This window comes from Lactuca saligna, chromosome 9 (genome assembly GCF_052625555.1).
Source record: "Lactuca saligna cultivar CGN05327 chromosome 9, ASM5262555v1, whole genome shotgun sequence".
In the NCBI taxonomy this organism is placed as follows: Eukaryota; Viridiplantae; Streptophyta; class Magnoliopsida; order Asterales; family Asteraceae; genus Lactuca; species Lactuca saligna.
The window spans coordinates 173,750,167-173,761,248 of NC_136425.1; positions in this window are offsets into that span (position 1 = coordinate 173,750,167).

Here is an 11,082-nt window from a genome sequence, read left to right on the forward strand (position 1 = left end):
GATGGGATTTTCAGAGTTGAGAGACTAGGCGAATCATCGGGCTGACTCGGTGAGTAGAGCCAGTCAGGAGGTTGACTTTGACTTTGACTTTGACCAAGAGTTGACCTGTTGACTTCTAAGGGCATTTTGGTATTTTGTGGTATTTATTGGGTTTAGTCTTTTGGCTTTATCAGGGGTGAAGTTCATGTCGGAGATTGGAACAGCGTGATCTTATCTTTTCAGTCAACAGTTGCAAGGTGAGTTATCCTCACTATATCAACAGGGTCTAAGGCACCAAGGCCGGCCCTTTATTGGATTGTAATCCGGGTATTGTTGTTATGTTGTTATTTTACTATGTTTGCATCCTGGCAGTTAGGATGGTATTCGTTAGAGACCTGGTTAAGGTCGGTATCCTGGTATATAGGGTGATGCTATGCTAGTGACCGGTTAGGTCGGTATCCTGCTTAGAGTATGTTGTGTTACGTGATCTGCTAGATCGGTTTGATTGAATGTGAATTGTTATATGATTGTATGTTTATGTGCACATGGTTGTTTGAATAGGGTTGGATTGAGGCGGGACCTGCTTTGTGCTGTAGGCCAACATACCCAGGGCGGACCGGTTATTCCGAAGGCCCAACGAGCGGTCCGGATAGGCTGTAGGCCCCACGAGGGCAGACCAGACGTACCGAGGCTCGGAGAGTGGACCAGGCCGACTGAAGGCCCGATGTGGGCGGACCAGTCATACTGTAGACTCAGAGAGTGGACCAGGTGGGTAACCATACAGCAGACTCGAGGGACATGACTAGACTCGGAGGGTGGACCAGGTGGACTGAAGGCCCGACACGACAGACCAGTCACACAGTAGACCCGATACGCATGGCTGTTCTGTGATTCGATATGATATAACATGTTATGTGTGTGGTGTATGTGGTTGGTATTTTGGGGGCATCTCACTAATCTTTCGGGCTTATAGTTGTGGTTTAATGTTTTTCAGGTTCTTCAGGAGACCGTGGTAAGACAAAGGCGTGATCGTACCGCTCCTCGTGTTTATGTTTATGATATGGTTCTGGGAATACTCTGATAATAAATGTATTGAAAACCTTTTGTAATAACATTATTAAAATGGGTTGTTTTTGAAAAGTTTAAATTGGCTTGAATTTTTAGAGTGTTACAATCTAACTTAACTCGTCGAGTTGTCTCATCAATTCGTCGAGTTATCCATGTCCAGACTCATTCGGGAAAACCCTATCCGACTCGACGAGTCATCTCGTTGACTTGGAGAGTCCATTCAGTCTACTTCCTCATTGAGACGTTTTAAGTCATATATACAACCCCAAACTCTAGATCTAGCCTCCCAAGGCTCGAATGTCACATAAAGCTGCAAGCTTTACGTTCATGCATGGCACTTAGGGCTTGAAATGCCAAAACAACTCTCATTTAGGGTCTTAATCACGAAGGCTCATTTATTAGCTGGATAAAGTTAGGACCTTTGGACTTTAGGGACCTTATGAGGTCCAGATCTGAAGTCTAAATCACTTGGTACACTGCAAGCCTCAAGATGATGGAATAATCCCCAAAACTCCATAAAATGAGATCTAATCAAAATAGCGAGCAAGTTATAGACTTTTTACCTTCAACAGAAGTTATGGATGAAATCACACCCGATCCCAAAGCCTCTTCTCGTTCCCTGCTTGATACTCTTCTCTTCTTCTTCACAAAGTGCACCAAAATGCCCAAGTGTAACACCCGGTTCCTAGTACGTATTTAAATTAAAGAAATTTCATGTTTTTTTTCTGGGAATCAGTGAGTTGGAGGCTCAACTCGTCGAGTAGACTCGATTTTGACTCGGAGGTTTAGCGACCTACTCGACGAGTCGAGAGACCTAGTTGACGAGTAGGGCTGTTTGGATGAAACCCTTATATTTAGGGTTTGAACCCTATTTAAACAACTTAACCTATCTCAACCCATCCCTTATCGTCCCTCCCAACTCTAAGAAACCCTAAATCGAATACGTGACCTTGCTTGAGTATTCTTGAGCCATTTTTGTGTGCTTGTGGAGATTGTGAAGCTTGAGAAGGAAGAAGGAGAATGGAAGTTCGAGTGGAAGCTAGTAGATCCAGAGGTTGTTCCCCATTTCCAGCTCATTTGAGGTATAAAGCTGAAACCTTGACCATCTATCTCTTAGATCTTTAGTAAGGGTCCGTTTCTACCTTTTCTAAGCCTTAGAGGTTCCATACTCAGAATTTTGTGGGTCATTGATGGTATAGCTTCAGATCTACAACCATTAGGGGTTCTTATGGAATAAAGGTGCCAAGTTTATTGCCACAAGCACCCCATGCATCTTGTAGACTTCATTCTAGAGTCATTTGGGCAAAATACCTCATGTATGGATGTCAAGATTGGAACTTTACATATAATATGGACCCTAGGAGGTCATATCTATGATTTGGATGCATTAAGACTGATTAAAATCAACTGTATAGTTTTGGACAAAGAGGGACTCGGCGAGTCACTTAGTTGACTCAGCGAGTCGGGTCGTAGTTTCCCCCCAAACGTCTTCTAGAAATTGTTTTTGGTTGTGTTGAAGGAAAACTCAACCTGTTGGGATTTGTTATGGACTTGAAGATCGAAGGACTCGACGAGTTCAAGGAGGATCTCGTGTGAGTTCAAGGCAATGTCCCAACCACATGAAGACGGACTCGACGAGTTCAAGGAGAACTCGGTGACTCATTGACTAAACACCTTCATACGAATGAAGATGAACTCGACGAGTTCAAGGATGAACTTGATGAGTCAGTTGAAGAAGGTCCCAATGTATTACTGAAGGAGAACTCGTCGAGCTCTTGCTAGACTCTATGAGTAGGGATGAGGTTGTAGCATTTTTGAGGACGTGGGGACTCGACGAGTTGGTGGACCAACTCAGCGAGTCTAGTCAACCAGATGTTGACTTTGACCAGGGTTTCGACCTTGACTTTGACTTGGACTTGAGTTGACACTTGTGAGGGTTATGAGTATGAAATATTAATTTATAAAGGTTGTTGTGTAGGGATTAAGGAGTTGAGAAAAGTTGATTTCCATACGGAGGACAGTGCAGACACTACACGACATTGAGGTGAGTTACCTTCCAGTAGAGGTGGGTCTACAACCTTAATGTCGGCCCACCATTAGGAGTTGTCTTTAGATTGTCTTCATGATAATTGTCTAGGTTTTCTACTACCAGATGTGTCTTATGTGCCAGTATGATATGTTATATGCGATATTGGTAACAGGAGGGGAATAGTCCCCTGATTCGGTTGTTAGGAGCGAAGGGTAGGTCGGACACCCCAGATATGTCTGACAGCATGATTATTATATGTTATTATGTGATAGTGGAAAGGGGTGAAACAGTCCCCGTGGCCAGTTGAGATAGACCGAAGGGTAGGCATGCACCCCAAAATTGCCTGATACGGGTAGGTCAGCACCCCAGAATGTCTTGACATGGGTAGGTCAGCACTCCAGAATGGCTTGACATGGGTAGGTCGAGGAACCCATAATCTGATAGTATGTATGATTGTATGGTATGTGGTATGAAGGGGGAACTCACTAATCTTTGTGCTTACGGTTTTCAGTTTTGGTTTCAGGTACCTCCTCATTGAAAGGGAAGGAGTCGGTAGGGTAGCAGTGCATCGCACACACATGATTCCGCATTTGAGATTTTTGGGATTGTACTTTGACATTATTACTAATTGATGATATGGTTTTTGAGACATGTAACTATGGTCTATGAATTAATATGATATCAATAATGTTTTCCTCAAACAAATTTTATAAGCAATATAATTAAAACAAAAATTTTTGGTCTCATTTTTAGGATGTTACAAGTTGGTATCAGAGCCTTGGTTTGAGGGATTCGGGAACACCTTCGGGGGTGTCTGGACTCAAATCAAGGGCTTGAAAGATATGTACAAGAAAATAGTTTCTAAAATTAAAAAATAAGGAGTTTGAGAAAGAACAAGGTGTGATGCATGCGACCGACCGAGCTCGAGTAAGTTTTTCCTAAGATACCCATACTTGATATGTTATGTTATTTGATATGATTATGAGAACTGCATGTTAGATTAGGACTAAGGATCTAGGGAGGATGCCTTATATGCCTATTGTATGAGCTTATTGAGCTATATGCTAGGGATGGTTAGTCAGCAGTATGATAGTCTGATTAGCTGTTGTTTCAGTGAAACCCTAAATTTGAGGGTTTGCACCCTATTTAAACGCCTTATTTCAGCCTCCATTGTCTCTTATGCTTCCAGAACACCTCTTATCGAAACCCTAGCCGCTTTGAGTGATCTAAGGCCATTTTTGATGCTTTTGATTGTTTGGTGAAGCCTGAAAGATAGGGAGAAGCTTGGGAATTCGAGTTGGGGCTTGTAGATCTAGAGATGTTATTCCATCTTCAAATCAACCAATGTAAATCCCCCCTGTTTTGGTCTTCCATTTGGTTGTTCATCTTTAGGGGTTAGATTTTGGGTGCATTTAGGGCTTTCTAAGCCATTTCCGGATTTCTGAAGTGATTCATAGGGTTCTACTTTTAGATCTGAGTCATTGGAGGGGTCTCATGGCATAAAGGTGCCAACTCTATGGCCATGAGAGCCCCATGCACATTGTAGAAGCACCTTTTATGGATTTTTGAGCCAAAAACTGCATGCATGTGCACCAAGTTTGGAACTTTACATATAAAATGGACATTAGGAGGCCATATCTATGATTTTGACATGTTAAGACCCATTTAAATCGACTGTATAGTAAGGGTTAAGAAAGGACTCGATTAATTATTCTTGGAACTCGGCGAGTTGGTGTGTAATATGATGGGTTTTATACAAATAGTCCTATGTGTGCATGCAACCCTATATTTGGATCTATGTTTTCACTATTAGATACACAACTTTATGAACACAAAAAGAACCCTAGCATGCACCTAGGTATTTCTAAATCTATATAGTAGAAGGGATTACATAATTATTGTTGGTATATTGTAATAACAACACTAGTCTTCAATCTCATTGTCTTGGAAAGCAAGTACCACAAGTGTAGTACCTTTAATGGCTCACAAATACCACAAGCAAACGGAGAAGCAAGAAAGAGAGAAACGGAGAGGCAAAAATCGACTCTAGGTCTTCTAGGGATCAAGTGGCTGATTTTCTAAGGCCTAAGGGGTCTTTATATAGGGTAGAGATTAGGGTTTTAGTCCTTATCGTTACCTTGGACAAATTCTAAGGCCTTATCACCTTGAATTCATCCACCCCATTCATAGGGCATCCAATGCCCTAATTTGCAAGTATCACATAATTACAATTCATCCCCTCTCGTTTAATTAATTACATTTGATCACAGAATTAATTATTGACCAATATTAATTAAACAAATATGATTTCTCCTATAATATATTATTCTTATAATATATTAATAAATCATAATAACCACTTTCTCTATTATTTTTCCAGTTAAGTTGCTTTGGTGAAGGCAACCCAAAAGGTCCATGCACAACCGGGTCAAGTACTTACCAAATATGGTTACGGGCTTAGACACTAATCCAACAGTCTCCCAATTGGATAAGTCTAGTAACCACAAATGTAAGTATAACTCGATTAGCAATCGTAGCTCTCAAAGACACTGTTGAACTCTGATCTTTTCAGCAACCTGTCCTTTAGATAAGGGATCATACAGTCATCTGTTTTAGATATCGTGCGGATAATCTCATGGAACATAGTCATACTTATTATTCAGCAGTTTGTTTTCTCGATCTTAGATTTATCTGTCATAGAACTTAATTGAACACATCAATTTAGTCATGACCGGGCCCGACACATAAGTCAAATCAAATCATCGAGGGGCCCTAATATCGCTTTTACCCTTTTAGGATAAAAGAAACCGATAAACTTCGACTTATATGCATTTACTACTCACTAATCAAATTATACACAACAATGCATTTTATGACATCAAGTTACTGATGCGGTTTCGCATTATCAATGCATAATCAATTAGCAAACAATAAACCATATATATTGGTTTTAAGACCATATGATATTATCGTCTTGCGATCACTCGTGATAAACTCCATGAAGTGATTCCAGCAAGCGCGGGTTTATTCCAATGCTCAAAACTTATTCATAAGCACTCATGAACGTTGTAAAAAACCTTTGTTATGTCTAATACCTTTCAGACAATCTACACACCAACTCATGACAATCTTCATTCATACCTACTACCAACATATGGATGACTGTGGATCGTTTGAATAATTTGATTATTCTTAATTAACTCAATTATTCAGGAAGTCAAAACATGCAAAGCAGAATAATAGTTAAACAATCAACATAAGACAATAAATAATACTCCTTTATTTAATCATCAAATGTCAATTACATTTATCTATTACATGTTTCTAAACTATCTAATCCAAACTAATATCATCCTTCATCCCAATGCTCCTAGCGTGCTGCAAGTGCTTAACCCTACTCAGTCCCTTCGTAAGCGGATCTGCTGGGTTATTCTCTAACAATATCCTCCTAACTACAAGGAGTCCCTCTTCTACCCGATGTCTAATAAAGTGATATTTTATGTCGATATGTCGAGATCTACCATGATCCCTCGGTTCCTTGGTCAAGGAAACCGCTCCTTCATTATCACAGAAAATTTCCATAGGCTCCTCTATGGCAGGTACAACTCCAAGGTCTCCAATGAAGTTCTTCCACCATATCACCTCCTTTGAAGCTTCGCTCGCTGCAATGTACTCTAATTCGCACGTTGAATCAGCTACGGTTTCTTGCTTGGAACTTTTCCAAGTCACTGCTCCTCCATTTAGGGTAAAGACCCAATCCGACTGTGAACAATAGTTGTCCCTGTTGGTCTAGAAACTGGCACCACTATACCCTCGCACCTTTAAGTTATCACTCCCTCCGAGGACTAGAAACCATTCCTTTGTCCTCCGAAGGTACTTATGAATATTCTTGACTGCGGTCCAATATGCTCTGCCAGGGTTCCCTTGATATCTACTGGCCATGCTCAAAGCGAAGACCACATCAGGGCGAGTACAAGTCATAGCATACATGATCAAGCCAACTGTGGAAGCGCAAGGTACTTGGTTCATCTCTACTATCTCGGCTTCGGTACTCGAACTTTGAGTCTTACTCAACTTGGCATTACTTTGTATCGGTAATTCTCCCTTCTTCGAGTTTTCTATACTAAAACGTTTTATCACCTTGTCCAAGTAAGTATTCTGACTAACTCCTATTAGTCTCTTACTTCGATCTCTCACTCTCCTTATTCCCAAAATATAGGAAGGTTCTCCGAGGTCCTTCATAGCGAAGCACTTCCCGAGCCAAGACTTAACTATATGTAGTGTCGGGATGACGTTTCCTATGAGCAGTATGTCATCAACATACAATACGAGGAAGCTAACTATACTCCCACTGCCTTTGACTTACACACATGATTCATCTTCACTTCGTACAAATCCAAACTCTTTGACTTTCTCATCGAACCAAAGACTCCATCTGCGAGATGCTTGCTTAAGTCCTTAAATGGACTTCTCAAGCTTGCACAATCTATTGGGATGCTTTGCATTGACAAAACCTTCTGGCTAAGCCATGTAAACATCCTCAGTCAACTTCCCATTAAGGAAAGCGGTTTTGACATCCATTTTCCATATTTCATAATCATGAAAAGCAGTAATGGCCAGCATCACCCTAATAGACTTTATCTTGGCAACTGGTGAAAAGGTCTCATCATAGTCAACTCCAAGAGTTTGAGTAAAGCCCTTCGCAACCAATCGCGCCTTATACGTGTGCACATTCCCATCCATGTCGATCTTCTTCTTAAAGATCCACTTACACCCAATCGTCTTACGTCCGGGCACATGGTCAACCAAATTCCAAACTTGGTTGTCGTATATGGATTGAATATCGTTGTCCATCGCCTCTTTCCATTTTGCAGACTCCGAGCTTGCCATGGCTTCCTTATAGATGTTAGGTTCATCTATATTTATTAGTGTACTATCAATAATATACGTGTTTCCTTATGTATTAATATGAAAACCATATAACTAGGTTTGAACTCTAACTCTTTCGGAATGTCTAAGAGGTAAGGATTCGTCAATCAGTTCAACCGGAGTTTTCTCCTCAGGTTGAGTGCCAGCGTTAGAGGTTCCTTCATCGCTCGACTCTTGAATCTCTTCAAGATCGATTTGCCTCTCACTATCCCCTTGGCTTATGAGTTCTCGCTCTCGGAAAACCCCTCTCCTTGCGGGTAGCCGATAAAAATACACCGCTCACTACGAGGTTCGAGCATGTCGTGAGTCTCTCGTCTTACAAAAGCCTCGCAACCCCAAACCTTGATATGTGCCAATGAGGGATCTTTCCCTATCCACATCTCATGAGGTGTTTTGGCAACCTTCTTTGTAGGGACTAAGTTAAGGATATGGGCGGTAGTCTCTAAGGCATATCCCCAGAATGAGATAGGTAGTGAAACACGAATCATCATGGAACAAACCATGTCCAACAGGGTTCGATTACGCCTCTTAGCCACACCATTCAACTGTGGTGTCCTAGGCGGCGTCAATGGTGAAACTATTCTGCATTCCTTGAGATAGTCGTGGAATTCAAGACTTAGGTACTCTCCTCGTCGATCAGATCGAAGAATCTTGATATTCTTGCCCAATTGATTCTCCCCTTCTTGTTTAATTTCTTTGAATTTTTCAAAGGTTTCTGACTTGTTCTTGATTAAGTAAATATACCCATATCTACGATAATCATCGGTGGAAGTCACATAGAAGCGGTTTGCATCCCTTGTGGTAGATCTAAAGTGCCCACACACATCAGTGTGTATGAGATCCGATAAACCCTCACCCCTTTCACAAGTGCCAGTAAAGGGTGACTTGGTCATCTTTCCAAGTAAACAAGACTCGCACATGTCATCATCCCTAAGGTTGAATGACTCCAACACTCCATCCTTTTGTATTTAGGCTATGTGTTTCTTGTTAACATGTCCAAGACGACAATGCCACAAGCATGCTTTATCCATACTATTGGAAGAATCCACATACAATACATCATTTCCTAGTTTATCTACAACCATGATAGTTTCATAAATTCCATTACAAGGCAATGCTTCAAAATATAAAACACCATTTAGATAAGCATAAATTGAACCTTTCTCATTATTAAACGAATATCTAAATCCTTGTCTAAACAAACCATGAAATGAAATGATGTTTCTTGCCATATTTGGTGAATAGCAACAATTATTTAAATCTAAATCTAATTCATTACTAAGCGTTAAAGAATACACTCCAATCTTGGTGACAGGTGACGATCTTCTATTCCCCATGATAGATTTATTTTTTAACACTCCACATCCCTATCTCTTCTTAGTCCCTGCAAATCAGAACATATATGAAAACCACAACTTGTATCAAGAACCTAAGAAATAGCATGCGATGCATCATTAGATTTAATTGTGTAAATACCTGGGAAACACGGCTTAATCTTCCCATCCTTGATGGCTTGCAGATATTCCGGGCAGCTTCTCTTCCAGTGCCCTATTTTGTGGCAATGGTGGCACTCTGCCTCCTTTAGGTTTGAGTTGGGCTTAGCAGAACCAATTTTGGTTCCACTAGAAGAGGTACCATCTTAGGGATTTCCCTTATGGTAGCTCTTTGAAGGAGTCTTCCTCTTCTTTCCCTTCCGTTACCCGATGGCCAAAACAGGAGCAGCGGGTGGAGTGGGAGTTGATGCAACAAACTTGTCCTTTAGGTTGCTCTCAGTAGTCCTTAAGAGCCCTTGGAGTTTGCTTAAGGTGACCTCTTCTTTTTTCATTTGGTCGGTCATCCTAAATTGGTTGTAGCACAAGGGCATGGAGTGGAGAATGATGTCGATAGCCAAATCTTCCCCAAAGTTAAATTTAACTTGCGAAGACGGTCAACATACCTCTGCATCTTTTGCAAATGCGAGGTTAGGGACTCTCCACTCCCCGTCTTAGCGGAGATCATGTTGGTGATGATCTCATAGCGCTCTTGCCTTGCGCTTTGGTGGTACCTCTCCAGAAAATCTTAGTGCATTTCATAGGGATACATGTCCTCATAGGACTTTTGGAGTTCAAGATTCATAGTGGCCAGCATAATGCAATGAACTTTCGTTGAATCACGCTCATGTGCCTCAAAGACGGCCATTTCTTTGGGAGTAGCGATTTTCGGATTGATCTTTTCAAGCTTCTCGTCGAGGACATATTCTTTGTCTTTGTAACGAGCAATCATGCGAATGTATCTTATTCATTCGTTGAAATTCATTCCATCAAATGTTACTTTTTGACATAGGCTCATTAGCAAGAATAAACAAGCAGCAGCGTTGTTGGCGTTTGGGTTAGACATCTGCAAATAGAAAGGAACAAAGTTTGATTAGAATTGAATCCCTAATTAAACACCCAAAATGAGAAATTAGGGCTAGGATCAAACAACATTATTTACACATTAGAACAGGGATGTTGTAATCCAACATGCAAATAATTGGGAGGACAGTGAATGATGATTCACTAATTCTTCACCATGAAAAACATAAAAGGCTTAAGTTTTAAATGTATTGAGAATTCCTAGATTCTTTTGAGATTCATTGAACGTTTCAATGGCATATTTAAATCTCGATATGCCCCTCTCGTTTGTGACTGGCATGCCGAGTATCACAAAGCGGGTGTGAATAACCATGCAAATGTACACGGTGCCCTCATTGTTACAGTCACATATTCGATGTGCCGGTTAACCACACACGCTCCATCGAACTATGACAAACAATGATTCACCCTTTTCCACCTTTGCTTAGAACCAATTAGTGTTCCGGTTAACCACACACGCTCCACTAACTTCTTAGCCAGGGTGAAAAGTATAATTTCTTGGGATTGCATCAATTCACTTTTGCCTAAAGTAACTAGGATTGGGAATTTTGTAAGGACGTTTAGTTACTTTATATAGATTCATTATACTTATTAATGAATAGAGGATTGTCCTATCCTACCCGTTCGGCTAACGACCCTCCACCAATCAAGGAAGCGGTGGGTAAGAGTGGATACCCCTTAAAT